Here is a 24,772-nt window from a genome sequence, read left to right as displayed (position 1 = left end):
GGGAATAGTAAAATTTACCCCTATGCTGTCCAACGCTTTCCCTACTGTTGCACTCTCTGGAGTAGGAATAGTAATTTTTACCTCTACGCTATCCAACACTTTCTCTACTGTTGCACTCTCTGGAGTGGGAATAGTAAATTTTACCCCTACGCTATCCAACGCTTTCCCTACTGTTGCACTCTCTGGAGTGGGAATAGTAATTTTTACCCCTACGCTATCCAATGCTTTCCCTACTGTTGCACTCTCTGGAGTGGGAATAGTAATTTTTACCCCTTACGCTATCCAACGTTTTCCCTACTGTTGCACTCTCTGGAGTAGGAATAGTAATTTTTACCCCTACGCTATCCAACGCTTTCCCTACTGTTGCACTCTCTGGAGTGGGAACAGTAATTTTAACCCCTATGCTATCCAACGCTTTCCCTACTGTTGCACTCTCTGGAGTGGGAATAGTAAATGTTACCCCTTCGCTATCCAACGCTTTCCCTACTGTTGTACTCTCTGGAGTGGGAATAGTAATTTTTACCCCTACGCTATCCAACGCTTTCCCTACTGTTGCACTCTCTGGAGTGGGAATAGTAATTTTTACCACTACGCTATCCAACGCTTTCCCTACTGTTGCAGTCTCTGGAGTGGGAATAGTAATTTTTACCCCTACGCTATCCAACGTTTTCCCTACTGTTGCACTCTCTGGAGTAGGAATAGTAATTTGTACCCCTACGCTATCCAACGCTTTCCCAACTGTTGCACTCTCTGGAGTGGGAATAGTAATTTTTATTCTACGCTATCCAATGCTTTCCCTACTGTTGCACTCTCTGGAGTGGGAATAGTAATTTTTACCCCTACACTATCCAACGCTTTCCCTACTGTTGCACTCTCTGGAGTGGGAAAAGTAATTTTAACCCCTATGCTATCCAACGCTTTCCCTACTGTTGCACTCTCTGGAGTGGGAATAGTAATTTTTACCCCTACGCTATCCAACGCTTTCCCTACTGTTGCACTCCCTGGAGTGGGAATAGTAATTTTTACCCCTACGCTATCTAACGTTTTCCCTACTGTTGCACTCTCTGGAGTAGGAATAGTCATTTTTACCTCTACGCTATCCAACGCTTTCCCTACTGTTGCACTCTCTGGAGTGGGAATAGTAATTTTTACCCCTACGCTATCCAACGCTTTCCCTACTGTTGCACTCTCTGGAGTGGGAATAGTAATTTTTACTCCTACGCTATCCAACGCTTTCCCTACTGTTGCACTGTGTGGAGTAGGAATAGTAATTTTAACCTCTACGCTATCCAACGTTTTCCCTACTGTTGCACTCTCTGGAGTGGGAATAGTAATTTTTACCACTGCGCTATCCAACGCTTTCCCTACTGTTGCACTCTCTGGAGTGGGAATAGTATTTTTTACCCCTACGCTATCCAACGCTTTCCCTACTGTTGCACTCTCTGGAGTGGGAATAGTAATTTTTACCCCTACGCTATCCAACGCTTTCCCTACTGTTGCACTCTCTGGAGAGGGAATAGTAATTTTTACCCCTGCGCTATCCAACGCTTTCCCAACTGTTGCACTCTCTGGAGTGGGAATAGTAATTTTTACCCCTACGCTATCCAACGTTTTCCCTACTGTTGCACTCTCTGGATTTGGAATAGTAATTTTTACTCCTACGCTATCCAACGCTTTCCGTACTGTTGCACTCTCTGGAGTGGGAATAGTAATTTTTACCCCTACGCTATCCAACGCTTTCCCTACTGTTGCGCTCTCTGGAGTGGGAATAGTAATTTTTACCCCTACGCTATCCAACGCTTTCCCTACTGTTGCACTCTTTGGAGTGGGAATAGTAATTTTTACCCCTACGCTATCCAACGCTTTCCCTACTGTTGCACTTCCAGGAGTGCGAATAGTAATTTTTACACATCCGCTATCCTACGGTAATAATATTGTGTATTTTTTATTAATATTATGTTAATATAGGGGGCGTGGCCAACCGGGCAGCGAGATGGCCGCTCTGTGAGTGAGCTCCGCCGGCTACAAACAGTATTCCTTATTGATCCTGCTCCATGACCTCGAGGGGCCTGACTCTGACCGGGGATCGGCGGCGGACGCGGAGCTCATCCTTCGTCCCGAGTTTGGAGAGCACTGGTCGCCGAGACACGAAGCTGCAGCCTTTCACGCTCTGACCGGGCTGTGCGACCTAGGAGACCCGCTGCTGCGGAGCCCACTCCGGGCGCCGCTTCCCACTGCAGCCCGAGGATCGGGGGGCCTCCTGGGACCCTACGAGTGGCGACACACGGACCCACACCCATACGCGCTGTCTCCCCAGGTTACACCGGTGAGTCGCTGCTGCGCTGGGGAAGGGATCTGCAACTGAGATATCCCCATCGGCGTGTGGAACTTGGCGTTGAGCTCCTGAGCACAGACGGGGACGGGGCACCTGAGGCGGACCCGCCATTTTGTCTGCAGGCTTGGTGACCTGAAGGACACTGCACGCACATTCGGCCCAGCAGCCGGGAACTAGGACTGCTCCCCGTGCCCATCGGTGAGTCGGTGCGGAACAAAACTGCGGGGGGGGCGTCTTCCTGATAAAGCCCCCTCCGCTTGCACACGGAAACCCTGGCTGATCTTTTAAACCAGCGCAGTTGAACAGCGTTGAGGCACGTAATTGCGATGGTGCTCTAGCGCCTACGACTGCCCATTGTCTAGCTGGGTGCCCCTGCTCCTGCGCGGCGTTCGGATACCTGCAGCCGTCGGGCTGCTCTGGAGCACGCAAACTTGGATGCATCCGGCATTTTGGGGACACCAGCGCGCTAGACGAGGCGCCACCACCAGCTTGGCTCCCCCCTGCCTGCCCGTGCAGCCCTGTGGTGGCGCGCGCGGGGGAGAGGACGCTTAACGGTGCTATATGCGCCAGGACCCCCCGAGTGCTTCTGGAACTGACGGCTGCCCTACTTGTTATCCGCGCCACACTGCTGAATCCAAGATGGGAGGGAAAAATGACGCGCGGCAACCCAAGCTCAATTTCGAACAAAAGCGCCAGAACAGGCAAAGTGGGGCTGATCGGGATGCAGATGAATCCTCTTCGCAGGGTACTACCGCAGACATAGACTTTGGGGCACTGATGATGGAAGTCAGATCGAGCCTCAAAAGCATTGACACTAAATTGGATGCAATGTCCTCGCAATTAGAATCGGTCAAGACCAAGGTGGACGCGCATGAAACGAGACTGGACTGCCTGGAAAATAGGCAAACTGAGTGCTGCGAGTTCCAACAACAAGCCAAGCAGCACATCACAAACATGGAGAAGGAATTGGAGTCCCTGCGAGCCAAGACAGACGATTTGGAGGCACGCTCCAGAAGATCGAATATTCGCATCACGGGAATTCCGGAGACGGCGAACACTGGCAAGATGGAGGTGTTTGTGGCGGACCTCCTGCATGAACTCTTTGACCCGAACCTCTCCCAGGTATTTACAGTCGAAAGGGCGCATAGATCACTTGGGAAGATACCACCGCTGGGCACCGCTGGGCACTCCGCCACGTCCTATTCTTGCTAAACTACTGAATTTTCAGGATAGAGACCTCATCCTACGCCTTGCTAGGGAGAAGGGTAAGATCACGCACAAAGGAAATAATATCTCCTTCTACCCTGACTTTACCCCCCTGGTACAGGCTGCACGGAAAGAATTCATGCCAGCCAAGAAACTACTGATGCAAGCTGGTTTCCAATACTCGCTCTTGTATCCAGCAAAACTGAAGGTAGCCCATGAGAACACTACGCACTTCTTCACAGATGCGAATTCTGCGCTAAAGTTTGCGAAACACATTTGTGGACCAGGGGCGCGACGTAAATCGCCGAGACTGGAGAATGACTCTGACCGGCTTAGTGATTATGAATAAGTATATGATTGATGGACGCAATGTGGCAATATCTATTTCATTATTTCATGCTTTGCTTGCCTGGTCCGGTCCTCCCCCACACTTTCTATTGCTATGCTTGCCTTAATTTGGGTTGGGGGTGGGGTCGGAGATGTGACCCTGTCATGTGTGTGAGGCTGCTGGTGCGCACACCACTTCTTATGCTCTGATGGAGGGTCAAGAGTCGGCCCTGTGTTGGGGTGACCGTTTAGGTCATGGAGATTTCAATTTGAATGTAGCCACCCTGTGACAACGGGGGTGTAAGCCGGGAGCACCACGGCCCCATGGGGTGTCTCCCACTGTTCTTGTTTCTAGTTTGTCACCACGCTATAGATGTCTTTAAGTGGGCTTTATCACAACCTGATTGGGGGGTTGGTGAGGGAGGGGGGAGGTGGGGGGAGTTGGATTGTTTGTTGATTGTTAAACATTGGTGCGATAGGGGATACTGTCCAGCAGACGAAATGCGCGTAATATTGCTCTGCTCGAGCTGGGCCGGGTTGTTTGGATGTGATGGGGCGGGTAGCGGGCTGGCACTTGTGGATCTAAAAAACAAACAAACTGGGGAGTATTAAGCTGTGGACATGGAACATCAGAGGCCTTGGGGAGCATAAAAAAGCCAGGTTGATGCATGGTATGCTTGCTAGACATAATGTGGATATCTGTTTTATGCAAGAGACGCACGTTAACTCCATTCCTTCGCCTAGGTTGAAACACTCACGATGGTCACATGTGTACTCTGATATTTATTCCAATTACGCTAGGGGTGTGGCGATACTTATCCGCAGAGGCCTGGACTGGAGAGAACATGCCATTGTACTGGATGGGGAGGGAAGATACGTGATTGCGCATGGGTCACTACAAGGCAGACCGATAATACTTGCGGCCATTTACGGCCCGAATGTGGATGATCCGGAGTTTTTTCGGAATGTCTGGGCACAAATAATGTTGTTAGATTGTTCGCAGATTGTCCTGGGGGGAGATTTCAATGTGGCACTTAACGATGACTTAGATCGCAGGGGCGTGGGTAGGCCTACACACGCTGGGGCTCGCGAGGCGATTCTTGATGTGATGGAGGAGGGACTATTGTCAGATGTGTGGAGGGCTAGACATCCAGGGGACACGGTGGGGACATGCATAACGAGCCATCACGCGGCCTGGTCCCGCCTGGACTATTGGCTTGTATCTCCTGTAGTGGCATCATGGACGGTGGAGGTGAACATACAGGCCAGATCTCTCTCAGACCATGCCCCCTGCATGTTGGAATTGAAGATACCTGGGGTTCCTAGGAGAGCATTTTCCTGGCGCTTGCCCCCCATACACTTACTGACGCTGTCTTCACTGAAGAAATTAGAACAGATATTGTGAAATATTTTGAGGAAAATGGGGGCTCGGCATCCACTGAAGCTATAGTATGGGACGCATTCAAGGCGGTAATTCGAGGCCAGTGTATCGCTAGACAAGCCGGGGTGTTGCGGGCTATGCGTCAAACCCTGACTCAGCTTGAGCGGGAGCTAAGGGAGCTGGACTTGGCATTCTGTCGGGACCCCTCACCGGAGTTGGCAGGTCAAATGAAAGCCAAACTGCTTGCCTTTAATGAGGAGGCACAGCGGGAGGTTAACTTCCTGGGAAAACAGGCAGAGGCCCGCAGATACGGAGAAGGGGACAGACCGAGCAGAACCCTGGCGAGACTGATCTCTCCTCGCTCAAACTCGCACTACATACAGGCCATCAGAAATAATGAGGGGACACTGGTTGTAGGTCAGGAAGCTGTACTAGACACATTTGCTGAGTTTTACAAGTCCCTATACACCACTAGACAGACCGCGGTATCAGATTCCCTAGAGAGTTTCCTGGACTCCATTGCTGTCGTTTGGTTTAATGATCTTCACCGCCGGTATATGGATGTCCCTGTTACGGTACAGGATATAGCTCAGGTGATTAAAAGCATGCCTGCGAACAAAGCCCCGGGCCCAGATGGCCTGACTACAGCCTTTTACAAGGCATACGCCTAGGAATTGGCCCCCAAACTTCACTCAGTTTTTGTTGAGGCTCAGGAGTTGGGATCTCTGCCTGAGTCGATGCGCGAAGCTTTAATCATAACCCTGCTCAAACCGGACAAAGACTGCCAGGCCCTTGACTCATACAGACCCCTCTCCTTAATCAATGTTGATGCTAAGATATATGCAAAGATCATTGCGGACAGACTTCAACCTTTGCTGCCGATGGTGGCACTCCCAGATCAATCAGGCTTTATACCTGGCCGAGCGACGTCTCACAACCTCAGGACAATATTTTCCGTTCTACACTACTTGCATCCCTCTATACAGGCCGCAGTTATCTTTCTTGACGCTACTAAAGCGTTCGATTCGCTTGAATGGCCCTACCTATTTAGGATTCTGGAGAGGATGGGCTTCAGTCCACTCTTCATAAATTTGATCAGATTATTATACGTTGCACCCAGAGCACGAGTGAGCGTCAATGGGCTTATATCCCAGCCATTTGCCATATCTCGCGGGACCAGACAGGGCTGTCCTTTATCCCCGTTGCTATTTGCGATAGCCATGGAGCCCCTTGCAGCTCGAGTTCGACAACATCATACAGCGAGAGGGATAGGATTCAGTTTGCGCAGTCTGCTGATATCCCTGTACGCTGATGATGTCACGCTATACGTCCCAAATCCTGATGTCAACTTGAACCCCCTGCTGTGAGAATTTGTTCGCTTTGAGGGTTTGGCTGGGGTATCAATTAACTGGTCCAAATCTGTCGCTTTTCCACTAACTGATACCACCCGAGAGTCGCCCTCTGACTACCCACTGCGCTGGGAAACGGACGCAGTTAAATATCTGGGGGTTTGGGTAAGCCGTGACATACAGGCTTTGTGGACTCTAAATTTTGGCAGGGCAGTGGACTGGCTAGAGGGGAAGGTGGACATCTGGAACAAACTCCCCCTTTCGCTGGTCGCAAGGATAGCTCTGGCAAAAATGGTGGTCCTCCCCAAATTTTTATATTTATTTGTCAATATTCCCATACCATTGACAGCGCACTTTCATGCACGTGTGCGGTCGTTGTTGCTGGCGATTGTGTGGGCTGGTGGTCAAGCGAGAACATCTTGGGCGTTGCTTACGCTCCCGCTGCGTCAGGGCGGCTTGGGAGCTCCTGACATGAAACTATACTCACTATGTGCGCAGGCGCAGTTCTTGCACTTTTGGGCTTTTCCCACTCCCTACCAGCCACACGTTGCGGTGGAGCTGGCTGCGGCGGCCCCGTCCCCGCTGAGCGTGGCGATATATGGCAAGGTGTCTCGTCCATCGAAAGACGTGGACACGGTGGAAATGCTTCGCTGGACGTGGCGCGAATTACGAAACAGGGCGCGACTCCCCCTACTATACGCGCCAGCCATTCCGCTGCGAGGAAATCCTATGATACCCTGCTTGCGTGATGGGGGTGGCACCATTACGCTTCGGGGGCAAACCCTTCACACTTTTGCCGACCTCTACCCTAATGGTACCTTCAGGGACCTGGGTTTGCATGAGGAGGGGCATCCAGAGTCGTTTTCTGACCTATTCCTGTATCATTCACTTAAGGCGACCTGTAAAGCGCTGTGGCCCCAGTTCCCTGAAGAGCCGCCGCAGCTCCTAGCACTTCAGGACCTACTTTCGAGACCCTCCCCTAGGAAGCTTGTGTCCCGGTTGTACAACTGTATGCAAGATCAATCCCCCATAACTGTGCCCTCTTCTATGCATGCCTGGAATGCTGACCTGGAGGTGCCCCTGTTGGAGGAGCAGTGGGAGTTCTGCTGCAGGCAACTTATGACGTTATCGCCCAATTATAGGTTGAGATTGATACACTTCAAGTTTCTGCACAGGTACTATCGCACACCGCTGTCACTCCATCGTATGGGTCTTAGAGATGATTCTTTGTGCTGGAAGTGCGGCTGCAAAAATGCCTCTTTTATACATGTGGCATGGAGCTGCCCTAAACTGGAAGAGTACTGGTCGGACACCTTCACTGCTATTAACCAGATACTTCACAGGACAGATACACCGTCACCGCTCCTGGGACTGCTGGGTTGGGTTCATGACACCTTGCCCAAACACAGGAAGCTACACGCGCTACTGCTCCTTTATGCCAAGAGACAGGTGGCGGTGCACTGGGGTCGACGTGCATTGCCTACATTTAATGCATGGGTTAGGGATGTGACATACGGAAACACACAGCTTGAACATTACTGGGATACGATGCCTACCGCTTCCCGACCTAGAGACATCTAGGAGCCTTTCACGCAGTGGACACGGGAGCGCGCAACCTCCCCTGACTCTGTACAATCAATGCCAGGAGCGGTGTCTGACGATATGGGTTGACCCCCCCTTTTTTTGTCATATACTTGTATTCTCCTGCGATGGTATAGCCTGGGGCGTGGCTGCATTCCATGGGGGCACTTTGGAAGTGGTGGAGCCCTGCGTGTGTCTTTGTACCTATGTATCTGCATGTTCTGCTGAGTCGCTCCCAGGGCCTGCCCCCCCCCCCCCAGGCACAGTTCCGCTCATCCCCTTCCTTCACACAGTCATGGTCCCTTTTGCTAACGTGATTCCTGCTGATGCCTGCGCGTTCACTTTGTGGCGCCTCGCCCGGAGGCACTGATCCTTACCTGCCATTGACCTTAAGCCCGTTTGTAGCTCTTCCTCTGCACCAAAGTTGGGTTCTGTTGTTGTTTTTGGGGGAGTGGGGGGGTAAAAAGGGTTGGTAGACATTGCTTGATTTGTACTGTTTGCTTTCTGCTTATAGCGCCTATACATTTGTACTGTTGCACCGTTTCCTTTTCTCCTCCGATGGTGCGCTGCATGTCTATTGACCAGAAAATTGTAAGACACATTGATTTATTACTGTTACATATGCTCACTGTCGACACGCCTGAGATGTGAATGATGATACTAAGATGTATGCTGATTGCTACGACTCCTAGATTATGATGCAATATGATCAGATAGCGGCCAGCCTCAGGGATGTCGGCGTGACGCTGTGTAACTAATTCAATTTTTCAATAAAAAAAAAATATATATATTATGTTAATATATATATATATATGTTTTAACAGATATGATTGTATTTTTTTCATATAAGTTACATTAGTTATTTAATAATTTTAAGGTAATTTAAGTATATTTTAGCTATTTATTTTTAATTTGTTTTTAATTTTACATTAATTTTAAGAAATTCGATATTTTTATAATGTATATATATATAAACGATATTTTGGGGTCGATATTTTGGTACTTACCTGTTTGGAGATAGGAATTCGATATTTTGTCTGCCGATATTTTGGAATCTATATTTTGGGTAGTCTATATTTTGTCCCTCGATATTTAGTCAGTGATCCCCTAAGTACATAACAGTTTAAGGAGAAAGCAGATAGACTGGGGTCCTGATTAGCAGCATCCAAGTCAGACTAGTCAAAAATAGTATTACACTTAGCAAAAAAGTGAGGGTAACCATAAGAAGCCTACTTTTCTACACTGGGTCTCAGAAAACACAGTACAAACCCAGCAGTTGCGGTCTGGGAGAGTCTCTCCCCTGGGTCTGTTTCCTTTCTGCTCCTGGTCTCCTGGCTGCTGCTCCTTCTCTCCTCGACCGCAAAATAGCAATCTACTGCCTGAGGGTTTACAGTTGCCATTTAAGGTAGTTCTGTAGCTAGTCCACTTCATGTTTTCTTTTCCCTTTCCATCATGGCTGTTATTCCCTTGGTTTCTTCCTGACTTTGCCAATCAATTATGTTTCCTGTCATGAGGTTTTTGATGTTATTTCCTTTTCCTGCTCTTTTACTATTTAAAGGCCTCGATTTGTTTGGATCATGAGTCACCACAAAGCTGTATTCCTTTGCCTTTTTCCTAGCTCACTCTTCTGGCTGATCCTGACTCCTCCCTTCTCAAGAATTCCATTATTTGATTTTAGATTCCTGGTTTTCTTCTATCCTCTGAAGTATTCATCTAGCCAGGAAGTTTTTTATGTCTTTGGTTTTTCCCCCTGAAGAGGGGGAGCAGCTCAAGTGCACCTGACTATCACACATTCCAGCGTTTGTCAAAGTCCAAAGGCAGTGGATGATCGATCATAAAGAATCCACGGACAAAGCCAACACAGAAAATAGGTGTTGGCTTGTAGCTTGTGAAAACATTTTTGACAATGTCTGTATGCAGGGGGTGTTTTATTGCCCAGGCCTTTTGTCAAAGCCCGCAGACAGTGGCTTCTTGATTGTGACTGTCTCTTGTCAAAGTTTGCAGGCACTTGCATATTGATTATGAAATCCTTTTATCAAAGCCTAGAGGTAGAGGCCATTTACATTTTGCCCAGGTATAAGTTTATGTAATCTACAGCCCCCAAAGTCAACGACCTATTCTTTAAACTGCTATATTTGGCCTGAGGAGTTATGGGTCAGTCAAACAAAATATGCACTCTCCTCCCTGATCCAGATATAAAAAATATCAAGTCTCCTGCAACTACCAACGACCACTCTCTGTTCCTTTCCTTCCCCTGCTGAAGCTATGCGCTCTGCTCTCCATCAGAGCAGTGAGCAAGGCTGCCCTGAAACTCTATTAAAGCTCTGTCAGAGCAGCCTGGAATTCCTTTATGACAAAGCAATAGTGGGAAACCTCGTCTTTCTTATTGTTGATACATTGTAGTAGCGAATAGCCAGATTTAGAATCTGGTATTCGCACAGGTGGCTTTAAGCGAAAGCCATACATAACAAAGCAATTTATATCATGCCCATAATTTCCAGAAAAATCATAACAGATGAACTGCCAGAGGAGAAGGTGACGTATGATTCAACTCTCTTGAATGCTTAGTGAAAAATAGCACAACAGAGTAAAGTCTAGCAATAAACTGTCGGATAGGGAAGTCAGGAGATTTTTTTGACAGGCCAATAAATCTGCAAAACTGGTAGAGTTGTGGTGGGGCCAGTCACTTGGAAAACTTTGTGGATAAATATGACCAAGTCAACTGTGAAACAGAAAATCACAGGTACTCGGTGCAGATTGTGTAAAATGGTGTTTTGAAACTAAACATAGCCATGTGAAGCATCCCAGTAAGGCAGAAGGAAAACTTAACATACGTAAAAAGAAAAAAGTGAATAGGGTGTTTCATCACTGTAGGTCAAAGAAAGGGATTTGTCTTAATGCATTATTGTCTCCACCATGAATGGTAGATGAAGTAGAGTGGGACTTTCAGAGCTCATTTAAAGTTATTGACTTAAAGATGTGCTTAATATGTTGATGGCCATTACAGTGTCCCTTTCTGTACGACTGGACAAAACAATTTAGTATTTTCCTATGAATATGTTAGTAAATATAGTTTTCTTTCTAGCCATAGGATGGAGAGTTGTATTTAATTTCACTGACCTGGTTTCTCAGGAGGGAAGTTGTTTCCTTAAAGGAGCAGTAATGAGGAAGGTGTTTACAGGTACCAATACGATACTATGGGATAACTGTTAAATCCATCTGAGTGTCATACTTTTGGCATAAGATTAGACATTATAAGTTGCTTCCATTGGATGCATAATAACCAGAAACAAATAGAGATGGCCACTATGGCCTCCAAGGCTGATCTGGGAACCCAAACATGGCCCAACACTGCCTCTAATGCACAAGGCATGATATGAGGGCACCACAAACCATCGTTGGTACTCCACTCATTTTGGGAATGTGTTCCCTCCATCCAGAGACCAACTGTGAGTTGCAGCAGACACTGTCTCCAATCATGGCAAAAAACTAGGTAGACCATAACCAAACCAAATCAAGGACCTGGTGGGAATGTCACTTCTTCTGCAAACTTTTTTTGCTATTTAGCCCCAGGAGTGGCTCTTTGAGTCTGAGAAACTGAACCTCTCTCTGTTGTGAATTGTGGTGGTTGCAAAAGCTGTTTGTTGTATCTTTAGTTTAGGTGCTTACCCAGCCATTGTCATGGTAAAGAGTATGTCTAAAAAGCTTGGTTGCACCCAGGAACTCCATGAATTATTTGATAATATTCTGCAGGCTTTAAGGCAGCTTCTATATTTCAATGCATTTTTTCCTCCTGTCAGCTCATTCAGGTCTCTCAGTTGAGGCATTTTTCAGGCTACAGGCAGTCAGGGCATTTTTGCCTGCGAACCTTGGGCACCATAGGAATCCGCAGAAATGCTGGGTCTGTGGTGGGTATGGTTATCTTTTCAATTGAGAGGCAAGAATAACTGCACTATAGAGCAATGTCAAGGTCTGGACATTCAGTTTCGCAGCCGCATGTAGGGTTGGCTAGCCATTGGGGAATGAAGATCATCTTGGGTAGCCTGCACTGCAATGTGGTCTGCAAAGTTAGGCGATGATATGTTATGTTATATTATGTTATGTTATGTAATGTTATTCTATGTTTTGTTATGTTATTCTATGTTATGGTAGGTTATGTTATGCTATGCTATGTTATGTTGGTTTGTAGAGCGCACTAATCACTGTGAGGATATCCATATGCTTATGCTTGAGCAGGTGGGCAGGCATGTACTCCCCTTAGAATTATTCAAAAAGCCAGGTCATCAGCTTCTTGTAAAACTCATGTGTTGTGGGAGGCTATCCATGTTTTTGGTTTTATGTAAGAGAATGAGCAACTACCTGCTCTGATTCTGTGTATTTTCGGGAAGGGGTATGAGTGAGAGGGAGGCTCAGCCTAGGTGACTGGTTGGGTTTTGGAAGTGTATGTGACAGTTGCGATATGCAGGTCCTGGGTTGTGTAGGGCTTCATAGGTGTTCTGGATTATCTGAAGTCTGTTCAGGAATGGCTTGGAGATTCTGGCGTACAGTGCGTTCCATAGTATTGGCTTTTGATGAAGATTGTTCATAGCATTATTGTACTCTTACCCTTGAAATCTGCAAGCTTGAGTTCAATAGCAATCATTTATCTGTTTGATATGATAAGAACTGGATGTTCCATTATCACAGTGATGCATGTTTTTGGCTTGGTCTAGGACAGTGGTAATGCTAGACTTGGTAAAATATTTTCTATTTTAGCCTTCATGGTTGCAGCATATTGCTGCATATAAATGGGCTTTGCAGTTCGTAAGATGATTTAAAGTAGGTTTGCAACGCAGGAACGCATACCTTCTTCAACTTCTTGTCACACTAACAGCAGTCTTCAAATTTGGTTCCAGCTGAGTGAAAGTGCAGACAAAGTTTGTGACCCAGGGAAAAGTAAAAGGGATTTTCCTCTTGAAGTCAAAGGTAAACGGACTAATGGATCAGCGTTATGTTAACAAACAGAAGCAAATGAGCTTGCGTCAATCAGCTACTAAGGACTGTTGCAGCATTTGTGTGGAACTATTGAATCTACGTTCATCTTTCTTCAGACACACAGCAACACTTAGCCCATAATGTTCAATATTTTTCTGTAAATAGCTCTAATGAAATTGTTCATGGAAAATAATCCAAGTTGCTGAATAATTAAAAACAATAACTTCATACAGGATAAACTATTCAGTGCATAAGAGATAATCACATTTAACAAACAAATCGAGGACAAAAAGGAATAGCTTTCAAATCAATTACATTTTAACAACTTTCATATCAGAAAGACAAATACATTCAGGGAACGGGGATAAGGAATACAATGTCACTACCTATCAGAAAGTAATAAAACATGAATACCTAATTTTTATTTTTTTTGTCACATCTGTTTATTGGCATTTTGTAAGCATTACAGTAGCATTGGACAGTTCAATAACATAAGTTCAGTAATTGGGCACACCAGAAGTGCATTTGTGTATAGGTAACAGTACAACGGAGATACATATTGCCACAGACGCGTTTGGGCGAATGTAGAATTTAACTACCCAATACTGGCTTGTATACGTGATGTCAGGGCAACTGCCTACCATGTGGTCTGTAACTGTCCACACGCTAAGCTTATGGCGGGAGTAAAGGTTAGGGTGGACCCTCGCAACATGTGAGTGAACAAAAGAGAAAGAGAACACTAGCGGCAAAACCAACAACACTGACATCAGTGAGTTCCCGTCCCCCCATCTCCCCCCTGCCCCCTCTCTCCCTCCCCCACCTTCTCCCCCCAGTGCCCCGACAGCCCCCCTCCCCCTCAGGCCACACGCGCGCACTCCCCAGACACAGTCCAGGCTACATGTGAAACCTACACGACAAGAGTCGAAAGCGATATCTGACTGATTTAGACAGGAGGACGGCCCACGGCACACTCTGACCCCCAAAACACCGTCTAGCTCTCTACAGCTCCCTCACCCCAGGTCCCACCCGGCAGCTGCAAGGCATGAAGCATATGCTCCCAGCGCTCCGCCATTGGTTCTTTACGGAGTCCCACTGTTTCCTCTCTAATGATGGCCAGCCACTCCGCCCGGGCCCTCGCCTGAAAGGAGAGGGTCCACGCCTGCCCACTGGGTGGATCACGCGCCTTCCAATGCCTCGTAAGAAGGCGTTTAGCCACCGCCATCCCAAGGTCTAAGAAGCAAGATGACACTTTATCCTTGGGCGGCCTCTTAAAATGATGCAAAATGTACTCCGGCCAATCAAAAGGTATAATACGACCAGTGCACTCCCTGAGGAGCTCACCGTTCACGCTCCATTAGGAGCCCAGCCTAGGGCAATTCCAAAAGATATGGAGAAACCCCGCATCCACCTCATCACATCTGGGACAGGACGCGTCTGTTCTGTGGAAGTATCTATTAATGAGCTCCGGCGTGAGGTAGGCCCCATGGATAACAAAAAGCTGTATTTGGCGAAAGCGCAGATTTCTGGGGATGCGCACCGGGCTTTTAAGGATTCTCCCCCACTCTTTATCGGTTAGCTGTATGCCCATGTCGCGTTCCCACTTACCCCTGAGCGGAGCCAGAGTGATCCCCGCGTGTATCCGCAGCGACCCAGCAAACCAGCGGACCAGATGCCTGCCCCTCCCATGATGTGCAAATACTGCACAGTCAAGTGTTGCTCAGGATCCGTCACCATGTCTCCCCACTTAGCTGTCATCTTCGCCACTATGAAATGATGCAATAGAAACCCCCCAGGGGGAAGCCCACCTTCAGTGACCAATGTTTCATATGCCACAAGCGTACCATCCCTAAACTGATCACCCAGTGTCTGGACCTCCGCCTCCTTCCAGCGTTCTAGCATGGGACGTGTAAGGACCCCCTCACCTCCCAGAAAACCTACCAGTGGCATGCAGGCACATACGGGTGCACCATTCGGGTAAGGAAAAGAGCTCTGCGCAAACACTTATAAGCCACTGCCAGCAGCAGTGGGGTAGGCCTCGTAGGAGCCGCCAGAGGGTGAAAAAGCCTGCCGACACGTGGCGCAGCTGTAGCGGTACGGTGGCGCAGCTGTAGCGGTATCGTCTCTACCTCTATCCACCAGCCAGCGGGCAATCCACTGAAGTTGCGGGGCAGATAGTAATGCTCGAAGCAGGGGGCGGCCAGCCCTCCGCTATGAGTCGGCAGGAAGAGCTTCACTAGCGACAATTGATGCCGGGATGTGCCCCAGACGAAGTCCCGCAGTACCACATTGAGCGATGAGAAGAAAGAGGCTGGGATATAGAGATGCAGATTTACAAAGTAGTACAGGAGGCGGGGAAGCATGACCATCTTGGCAACGGCTACCCTGCCCGTGATGGTCAACGGAGGGAGGACCACAAACGTATCTGGGACCTAAGCACTGTCACCGTCCGACCCAGGTTGCCATCAAAGAGATCAGCCGGCTGCCGGTAGATCTGGATCCCCAGGTATTTGAAGGTGTCAGCCCGCCATAGGACTCTTGTGCCACCAAGGAAGAACCCCGGGTCCTCCACCGTAGCTTCAAAGGCATAGAGACAGGACTTGCCCGCGTTCACCCGAAGCCCTGAAACAACCGCATACAGGTCCAGCAAGGGAGCTAGCCCCTCCGGTATACTTGTCACGTCCCTCACGAACACCAGCAGGTCATCGGCATTAAGCGATACCTGGTGAATCGCATCGCCCAAGGGGATTCCATCTCCCAAAGACTGGCGCAGCGCCTCCGCTAAGGGCTCCACGGCCAGAGCAATCAATAGCGGAGATAAAGGGCATCCCTGCTGGGTGCCCTGGCCCACCACCACTTGCTCGGAGATATAAGGGCCCAGTCTCACCCTGACCACCGGATTTTTATAGTGGAGCTCAACTATTTGCAGAAAACCTGCATCGAGGTCATATCGCAACAGCACCACAGCCAGATACCCCCACTCCAGGCAGTCAAAGGCTTTTTCCAAGTCTATTATCAGACACCTCGCCTTGTGCCATTCCTTTGTCGCTTCAGCTGCAACCCTAAAAAACCGCCAAAGATTCAGGGATGTGGACCTCGCTGGCACGAACCAGTTCTGGTCAGAATGCACTAGTTGGGGAACTACTGGCGCAAGCCGCCCCGCAAGAATTTTGGCAAAAACTTTATAGTCCACATTAAGCATTGCCAGCAGCCTGTATGAACCTAACGCCATGGGGTCTCTGTCCGGCTTGGGCAAGGAGACCAAAAACGCCTCCCGCATGGATGGGGGGAATCAGCCTTCGTCCATAGCTGTGTTATACAGCTGGAGGAGCAGGGGCCCAAGGATGTCTCTGTTCGCCTTATAATATTCAGCGGGTAGGCCATCCAGCCCGGGTGTTTTCCCAGTCACCATATCCCGGATCGCGTCACCCACCTCTTCCAGGGTGAGGGGGGGTATTGAGCTCGCCCCGTTGCTCCTCAGATACGGCAGGCAGAGTAACAGAGTCTAGAAACTCCTCGAGCGCATGTCTAGGGCCCGTGCCTTGAGCTCTGTAGAGCTGCTTATAGTGATCGGTCAGAGCACGGTGGATTTCTCGCTGTGTGTACACCATTACTCCGTCTACTGTGCACAGAGCACCTATCGGAGCTCCATGCCCCTCCCGCTGTACTAACCATGCCAGCAGTCAGCAAGCTCTATCCGCCTTAGGTGTGCGTCCTAGCCGTATGCGCTGCATAGTTGTGGCATCGTAGCTGCTCCATAAGGGCTGCATGCTTGCTGCGCAGGTCGCTTAGCGTGCGCGAGTGCTCACCCGTCCCCTCACCCTCCCTTTCGTACCGGAGAAGTTCCGACTCCAAATGCGCCAGGGAAGTTGATAGTTTTTTACGTATGTTCCATGTAGCCCCCATGCAGTGCCCACGAATTGTTGTTTTGAGCGCTTCCCATTCCACCGAGGCGCTGCTCGCCGTCCCTTCATTAGCCTCAAAATATGCCAAAAATGGCCCTGCCCAGTGACGAGCGAAACTCAGCGTCCTCTAGCGCAGCAGGCTACAGCCGCCACGTGGGTACAGGTGGGCGATCCGCTTCCCAACTAAGCTGGAACAAGAGGGGGTTGTGATCAGAGTGTGTTCTCTCCAGGTATTCGGATTTGGCAAGGAGTGGGAGCAGCGACTGGGTGCCTGTGATCCAGTCCAGCCGGTCATGAAGATCATGGACTGGAGAGTAGTAGGAGTATATTCTATCCATGGGGTGCTGCACGAGCCAGAGGTCATGCACCTCCCAGTGTGAAAGCCAGTCCCGAAACGCTTCCGCATTAGATGCCACTGCCGCAGCCCGGAGGGGAGGGAAGGATCGGTCTAGGTGCACATCTAATACCATGTTGAAATCCCCCCGATCAGCCAAGAGACCAATATACGGGTGTAGAAGTTGATTCAGGCTCTCAAGGTAGGAGGACTGATCTGTGTTCGGAGCATGGAGGGAGCCCAATAGGATTTCCTGGCCATTCAATCGCCCCCGCACTAGGGAGTACCTTCCCACCGGATCTACCAGCGCTTCCTGACAAACAAAGGGGACCCCTGCCCTTACCCATATCAGGGTGCCAGGCGTGTGTGCAGAGAAGGTCGTTCCAAATAACTGCCCCCTCCATCGCCTGAAAAGTCTATCAAGCTCAATCTGTGTCATATGAGTCTCCTGAAAGAAAGCAATCCCCACCCCATGACGCTGCAGGTAGGAAAAGACCGAGTAGCGGCAGGACGGGGTGTGCATACAGCAGATGTTCCAGGTCAGTACATTAGTGTGTGTTATGTGTCAGGACATTGCACACGCGCGTGGGGCCAGGGGGACACCGCAGGAGGGGGTCCCCAAGGACTATCAGGGAGGGGAAGGTCAGTGTGCCGCAACTGAAACATGCAAACTCTCACAAACGATGTAACAAAAAGGGTGAGCCCCAAAGAAGGCATACGTCCAAACTTCAACAAGATTCACCACACAAGAATGTGCTAATTCAGCGCAGTGTCTGTCTGGTTGTGCGTGCCGCTAACAACCACACTACATTACACCCCTAACTCAGATCACCCTGATGTCCAAGAGATGTGTTGAGCAGCAATAACCTATAAACATTCCAGGCCAGTGTAGGATGCCAGTTGGGGAACCCGTGTGTGTAGTGTACGCCTTGTGTCCGCAGGCCCTGGTCCCGCCAAGACATCCACCCTCAATCAGTCTCGCAATCGTCCGCAGCAGCGCAAGTAGGCTAGAATAAAGGCAAGCACAGCACATCAGCGCGCACAGCAGTAACATGAGAAGGATATCACAATCAAGTGCAAAGTCATAGGCAGGAGTTCCTGCAGGTCCGCCACAAGTCACATCACATAAGAAGGTCAGCTGTCTGCGGCGTTACCACTGGCATATTCACATCGTCTGAAAGCACTATGGATGGGGATGCCGAGCCACTCATGTCCTGTTCACTGCATGTCTGAGAGGCCGATCGGACCACACCATGCACCACTCCCAGGGTCGCAACCGCCTCGAGCGCTTCCTGCCTTTTGAGATGCATTTTCTCTGGACTGGGCGCAGCTGGGCCTGGACCTGAGCCACGACGGGCCCCCCGTTTCCTGCATCGTCTCGACCTCTGAACCTGCCATTCACCCTCCTCCGTGCTCGTGGGATGCGATCCCTTCCACTGCCCCGTCTCCTCCAGCCAGTCCCAGACATCGGATGGCGCATCAAAGAAGCGGGCGCCCTGCTTAGTGAGCACACGAAGGTGGGAGGGGAACAGCAGAGAGTACGACAGTCCTAATTCCCTCAGCTGCTTCTTCACCGCCAGGTATGTGCTTCTGCGTCTCTGCACCGCTGCTGTGCAGTCTGGAAAGAACATCTCACGGCTGTTCCCCACAGTCAGATCATCCAACTTTCTGGTTTCGCGTAACACCGCGTCTCGGTCTCGATAGTTAAGTAGCTTGAAGTGGAACCGACGAGGCTGGGCTCCGGGCCGTGGTTTCAGCAATGGTACCCTGTGCGCTCTTTCTACTGCAAAGTGCGGGGACACCGTCCCCGGGGGCAGGAGCTCCTGCAAACAGTCCTCCGTGTACCTCTCCGGATCCTTCCCTTCTTTGCCTTTCGGAAGCCTGACCACCCGGACATTGTTGCGCGGAGAGCACCCTTCCACATCCTCGACGCGATCCTCCAGCATATGAACTCTGTCTATGATATCTTGGAGCGCCGAGGCATGATTCTGCACCACAGGCTGTAGCTCCTAAAACGACTGGCGCTGCGTAACAACTGTCTCCGCCAACTTACAGGTGGTCTGCGTGAAGCAGGGTAAAGTCAGACGTGACTTTGTCAATCAGGGCCTCCAGGGATACCTTAGTTTGTTCCAATGTGGCGCCTATGCGCTCCACCGGTGCCAGCACGGAGTCCATCTTGATCACGAAGGCCGCCCCCGGCCCCACATTAACGCTCTGTGGTCCATTCGACGAGCCTGGCCCGTCAGCCACCTGCTGCTTCTGCAGGGAAATGTTCCTGAGCCTGCCTATCGCCAGCTGCTGCGCAGAAGGCATCCACGCCTGCCAGCAGCCACCAACCGCCTAGCGCCCGGGTCTCACCAGTATCCCAGAGGAGAAATCACCTTACCAATGTCACCAGCCTTGGTGAGGAAAGCTGCCTGTCCAAATTAAGCGCCAGTGCCAACCAGTCCGCAATACCCAGCTGCCAATGTTAGTCCCGCGGGCGCCTCCAACAAATGGCTGACTGCCACCACGTCCCTCCACAGGGCTGCGCCGGCTGGATCTTAGGAGTCCTCTCCGCCAGTGCCCCCTCCACCAGCAACCACAGCCACTTCACCTCAATGGCCCCCGACAGCAGAGGCCACAGCGCCACACAGAGCAGATTCAGCTCACCATGCTCAGTCCCGGCCACCTGTCGCCCCGTCCGTGCGTGTCGGTGATCACTCGCCAAGCGCAGGCCGTCGAAGGAGCAGCAGCGGCAAAATGGTGCCAACACCAAAATGGCACCCAGATCCTAAAATGTCCGACAATGTGCGCTGCCCTTTTCAAGACGCAGCCGCGGGACACTGCAAGTAACCTCAGGCATCAGCCAGAGTCTCAGCTTGTCTCCTTATCATGCTGGTAAAAATGTTGCCGAGGCTCTGCCTGGCTCGCGGCCTGTTCCGTTGGCTTCCTCCGACTCAGCCCCCACCTCCAGCCATGCTCCGAGGGCACTACTCCACCTCCGTGGTCACAGGCCTTCTCTCGATCAGATAGTGCAAGGGCAGTGTGGCCCACGATCTCCCTCGCTGTCCAGCCTGCGTGCAAATCTGCCCCCACCTCACTTCAAAAGCCAGGGCAGGCCTCAGTCCCCGAGGGTGCCATCCACTAACCGGGGCCTCCGGGCTGTACAGTCACCACCTAGGTATCCCAGGGTGCTACCGGCCACCGAACCACAGCACTTCCGCAGGGCTCCCCCAGCCGCCCCAGGTCCCGCTCCTCACCGTGGGGGGGTCTTGAAGCTGGCAGCGTCTCCAGAAGCACCAGCACGGGGTTGTCCCCTGCCGCGCGGCAGCCGCTACACTGGGCCAGGGGGATCCGCTCACCTTCACTAGTCGTGGGCTCCAGAGGGAGGCGCCAGTTCTCGGTCCTCGCCGGCCGCGGGGATCTCCGCGCCCCCCGCTCGGGCAGGGCTCTGCATCAGTTGTCGTGGCCGCCTGCCGAGCCGCCTACATCTCCCAGCAGCGCCGGCCCCCCAGCTGAGCTCGTGTGTCGCCCTCAGGCCCAGAACAACGCCGGACCTCCTGCGACAGCGGGCGTTCGTTTCAACGGCCGCTGGGCACCTTTCGCGCCACACTGTCCTCGGCCGCACTGCCACCTCAGTTGCCCGGATTCCAGATCCACTGGGCTCCACAGGTACTCCGCTGTGTCCCCACACGAGCTCCGCACAGTGTGTGTTAAAAAACACCTCTTGCAGGGTAATAGCCAGGATAATAAGGGGCGAGAGACAGAGATCTACTCAAACACGACCGCCATGCTGGCTGGCTAGCCAAAACATGAATACCTAATGAGTATGTTCAATAGGTGAATTGCCAGACTAAAGGGATGATTTGGAGTTTGACAGAGAAGGTACTTTGTTACAATGGAGTACTCTCTCCAACAAACTGAAGATCCACTTACCTGATTTACAGATGAACGGACCTTAAGTATGTCACCGATGGAGACTACTCATGCCACTGGAAGCAAGCTATAACTGGCTGGAGGGCCCCAGTAGGGGCGAAAGCAGCCGCTGGGTTGCTTACTCGAGTGCAGGCAGGGCCTGGGATAGTGGTGCAGGCTGGACTCTCCATTGAAGCAGAGTCAAAACTGATTTGCATATGGCTTGGTCCAAACTGAATATGGAATGGTGAGTGAAAAATTATGGATTAGTAGGTGGCCCTGAGTTATTTACAGTGGTTGGGATTAATTCAAGGATTCCATCCATCAGCTTGTTGTTTTGCCTTTGACGCCCTAAATGCATTGGGTAGGGCATACGTCCTTGGCTCACTGTGCCACTGCAACCAAGCTATACTTGCTAAGGAGCTTCAATAAGGGCGAAAACAGCCCTGGGTTGCTTGTTCCTGTTTAGAGAGGACTTGGCATGGTGGTTCAGTCTGAGCTCTTCCCATGAGGATCAGGGTCAAGACTGACTTGCATATGGCTGCGTCCAAACAAAGTTGGCATGGTGATGGAAAAATTATGGATTGGGATGCAACCTTGAGTGATTGCCAGTGGCTGAGTTTACTTCAAACATTCCATCCATCAATTTATTGTTTTTTTGACTGGATTATTTAACAGAGCAGGTGTGAGAAAAATGTTATTGCATATAAAAACATTGCTTGTGTTGTATTAGCCACAAGAGACTTGAGTAAATATTTAATTATATAGATGCCATAATTGCGATTTCCAAGCAACATCCAAATCCATCTCCAAATGTATCTCAGTTTAAGTTTTGTGCCTGTCCATAATATTGAGAGGACCAGAATATGCACAATGTTGTTCCTTAAAAAGCCAGCAATAGTTGAAAGTCATGCATATGAAATTAGATGAATTTTAGGTCAGCACAGACATAATAGAATTCGGGATTTTTAATCAGAATATGGTATGCAAGGGCAATGTCATTAAATAATAATAATAATAAAGGAAATTTATATTACGTCATTTAATTGATGTTAAATGTAGTTTTAGTTAAGGTGATATAGCCTGCCGTGGGAAGCGATCGGCAGCCCCATTGATTTTTTTCACACTTATAATTATTTTAATTAATTACTACAGTAAATGCATCATCATATTGGAAATGAGAGATGGGTGATTCAGTGCAAGCAGGGTTGAGGAAGCTTTGAATAGTTTGGAACAATTTTCTTGGTTTTAGGATTCTTCTATTTTGTCTCTCCATTAGGGCCTTTCAGTAAGGCATCTTTTATAAGAGAGTGGAAGTCATTTTCAAATTTGAATTTCATTACCACATTTAAATTCTGATACCTAGCTATTTGTGTTATGTGACGCTAAAGAGGTAATGTGTCTTGGAAGGCAAGTTTCCACCATAAACCAAGTACCTAGGGGCCTATTCACAAATTAAACTTACATGTGAGTATATCTACATGTAAGGCTATTCACCGCTTCTGATTGTCAAGTTACTCAAAAGTGTCTATTTACATGTCTTCACCCTCCTGAAACAAGTATTGGAGCCTAATTTGCAAGAGTATAGGTCCTACAGCCAAAAAAGAGTAGTAGTAAGTCTAGCACCATACATGGACAACCACTCAAACAACAAGAACCTCGTATAGAAAATAATGGAGGCAGGGACATTACATAGAACCTGCATTATTTTCCTTTCGAAAATGTTGCTGTACATTGTTTGGGCATGTATGGTGCTGGAATTACTCCAGCCCTGAGCTGCAGTACAATTACAACTGTTGCGGGCACTTTATTAGCTGTAGTAGCATTAGAAGTGCAGTTTGTGAATACAAATGGGCTTGCACTTTTGTTAGTGGGTGCATGCCCATCCCTAAACCCCTCTCTAACCTTCCTTAATCCCTCCTTACTCCTCCCTTAATCCTTGCCATTTAATGGTAAGTATACCCACTCTACCGGTCATCCCCATCAGTCCCTCACACATTTACTACTAAAACATATGATTAAGTGTGTGGAGACTGTGGTTGTGGAGGTGATCTTCGCACAAAAAAAGATAGGAGAGGAAGAGGCGGTACCACCTGACATAGGATTACGAATAGCATTTTATAGTACATTAGTAGTTCCATTGTAGTACATCTGAATATGCTACAAAATGCAGGGTGTGAAAAGGCCCCTTAGTATGCTGGTTTGTAGAGATTACCTGTTTCTGTTGTTTCTTTTTCAACATTGCTGAGTAGATACTGTGACATTGAGCATTGCAGAAAAAGTATTCCAGGGAAGACCCAGACAATCACATTTTTAAGTAGGGTTGAGGATGAGAATTGATTGTCATGATTGAGTGAAGATGGTGGTTTTATATTCTCAGGGTGATGAGTGCCTGGGAGATCCATGCAGATACTGAAAAGACACTGAACAAAGAATCATATCTCAAGTAGAGATCTCGTGGAGAAGTGTGGCTCAATGGTTAGAGCGGCAGACCCTGATGCAGAGGTCTAGCCCGGGACCAGGGTTCAATTCCCTGCCTCGGCAGGTCTTGGGCTAAAAAATTCCACGGACCTGATAATTCTCGCCTCGGTGCCTATTCCAATCATGGAGTCCAACTCTGGGCAATAGGTTGCTTAATCTCCGCAACGGCCCCCACAACGCTAAGGATGCCTGGCCTCCACCTTGGGGGTGCCCAGGAGTGGACACCTCACAGAGAAAGCCAGGATGGGTTCCACAGCGGTATTCGTACAAGCGCCTTGAAACCCTTGCGGGTGAGTAGTGCACTATACAAGTATCAATTTACATTTACATTTAAGTTAGAGCCAAGGTTAGAAGATGTCAGAAAAGGACTTGAGTGTTCCTTGAACAAGAGCGGCTAGTAGCACAAGTAGTTTGCAAACAGGGGTGATAATTAGGGCAGGGGTGCAACCACAGACCTCTACAGTAACTAAACACATACAAGTAGAGACAGTGTTGACTGGGGCAATGTTCTTGTATGTGGAAGGAATGCTACTTCTTTTGAAGTTTATGCTTTGTTTTAGCTTATTATAGTAGTTGAAGGGAGCCAAAGCACATAATGTAGAAATCATTGGTGCTGGACAAGTTAACTTTTTCTGTTGTCAGGCAACTTTGCGCCACAATTGTCACTGATCATCAGGTGCTAAACATACTGGGCCTAATTTATGAAGAATGTTGCATCGCTGTGTTAAAACAGCAAAGCAACACTTTTCATAGCGCCGTCCTTGCAACACCATGAATGCACCGTATTTACTGTATGGCGTTCCATGTCATAAGGACTTGCAGATAGGTCAGTAATGCTGCAGTATCTGTAGGTGCAATAATGGCTCATTGCTGTAGTGTGTCTGAAGACAGATGCAAATCCAGAAATGTGTCATTTAACATTGGGCAAGCCCCATGTGAAAGGCATTGCATCACCCCTTAAGCCTGCTTCCAGCAGGTGTAAGAATTTGACACACTGACGCCGTA

The sequence above is a fragment of the Lissotriton helveticus genome, chromosome 5_1 (genome assembly GCF_964261635.1).
Source record: "Lissotriton helveticus chromosome 5_1, aLisHel1.1, whole genome shotgun sequence".
In the NCBI taxonomy this organism is placed as follows: Eukaryota; Metazoa; Chordata; class Amphibia; order Caudata; family Salamandridae; genus Lissotriton; species Lissotriton helveticus.
Note: the sequence above shows the minus strand (reverse complement) of the source record.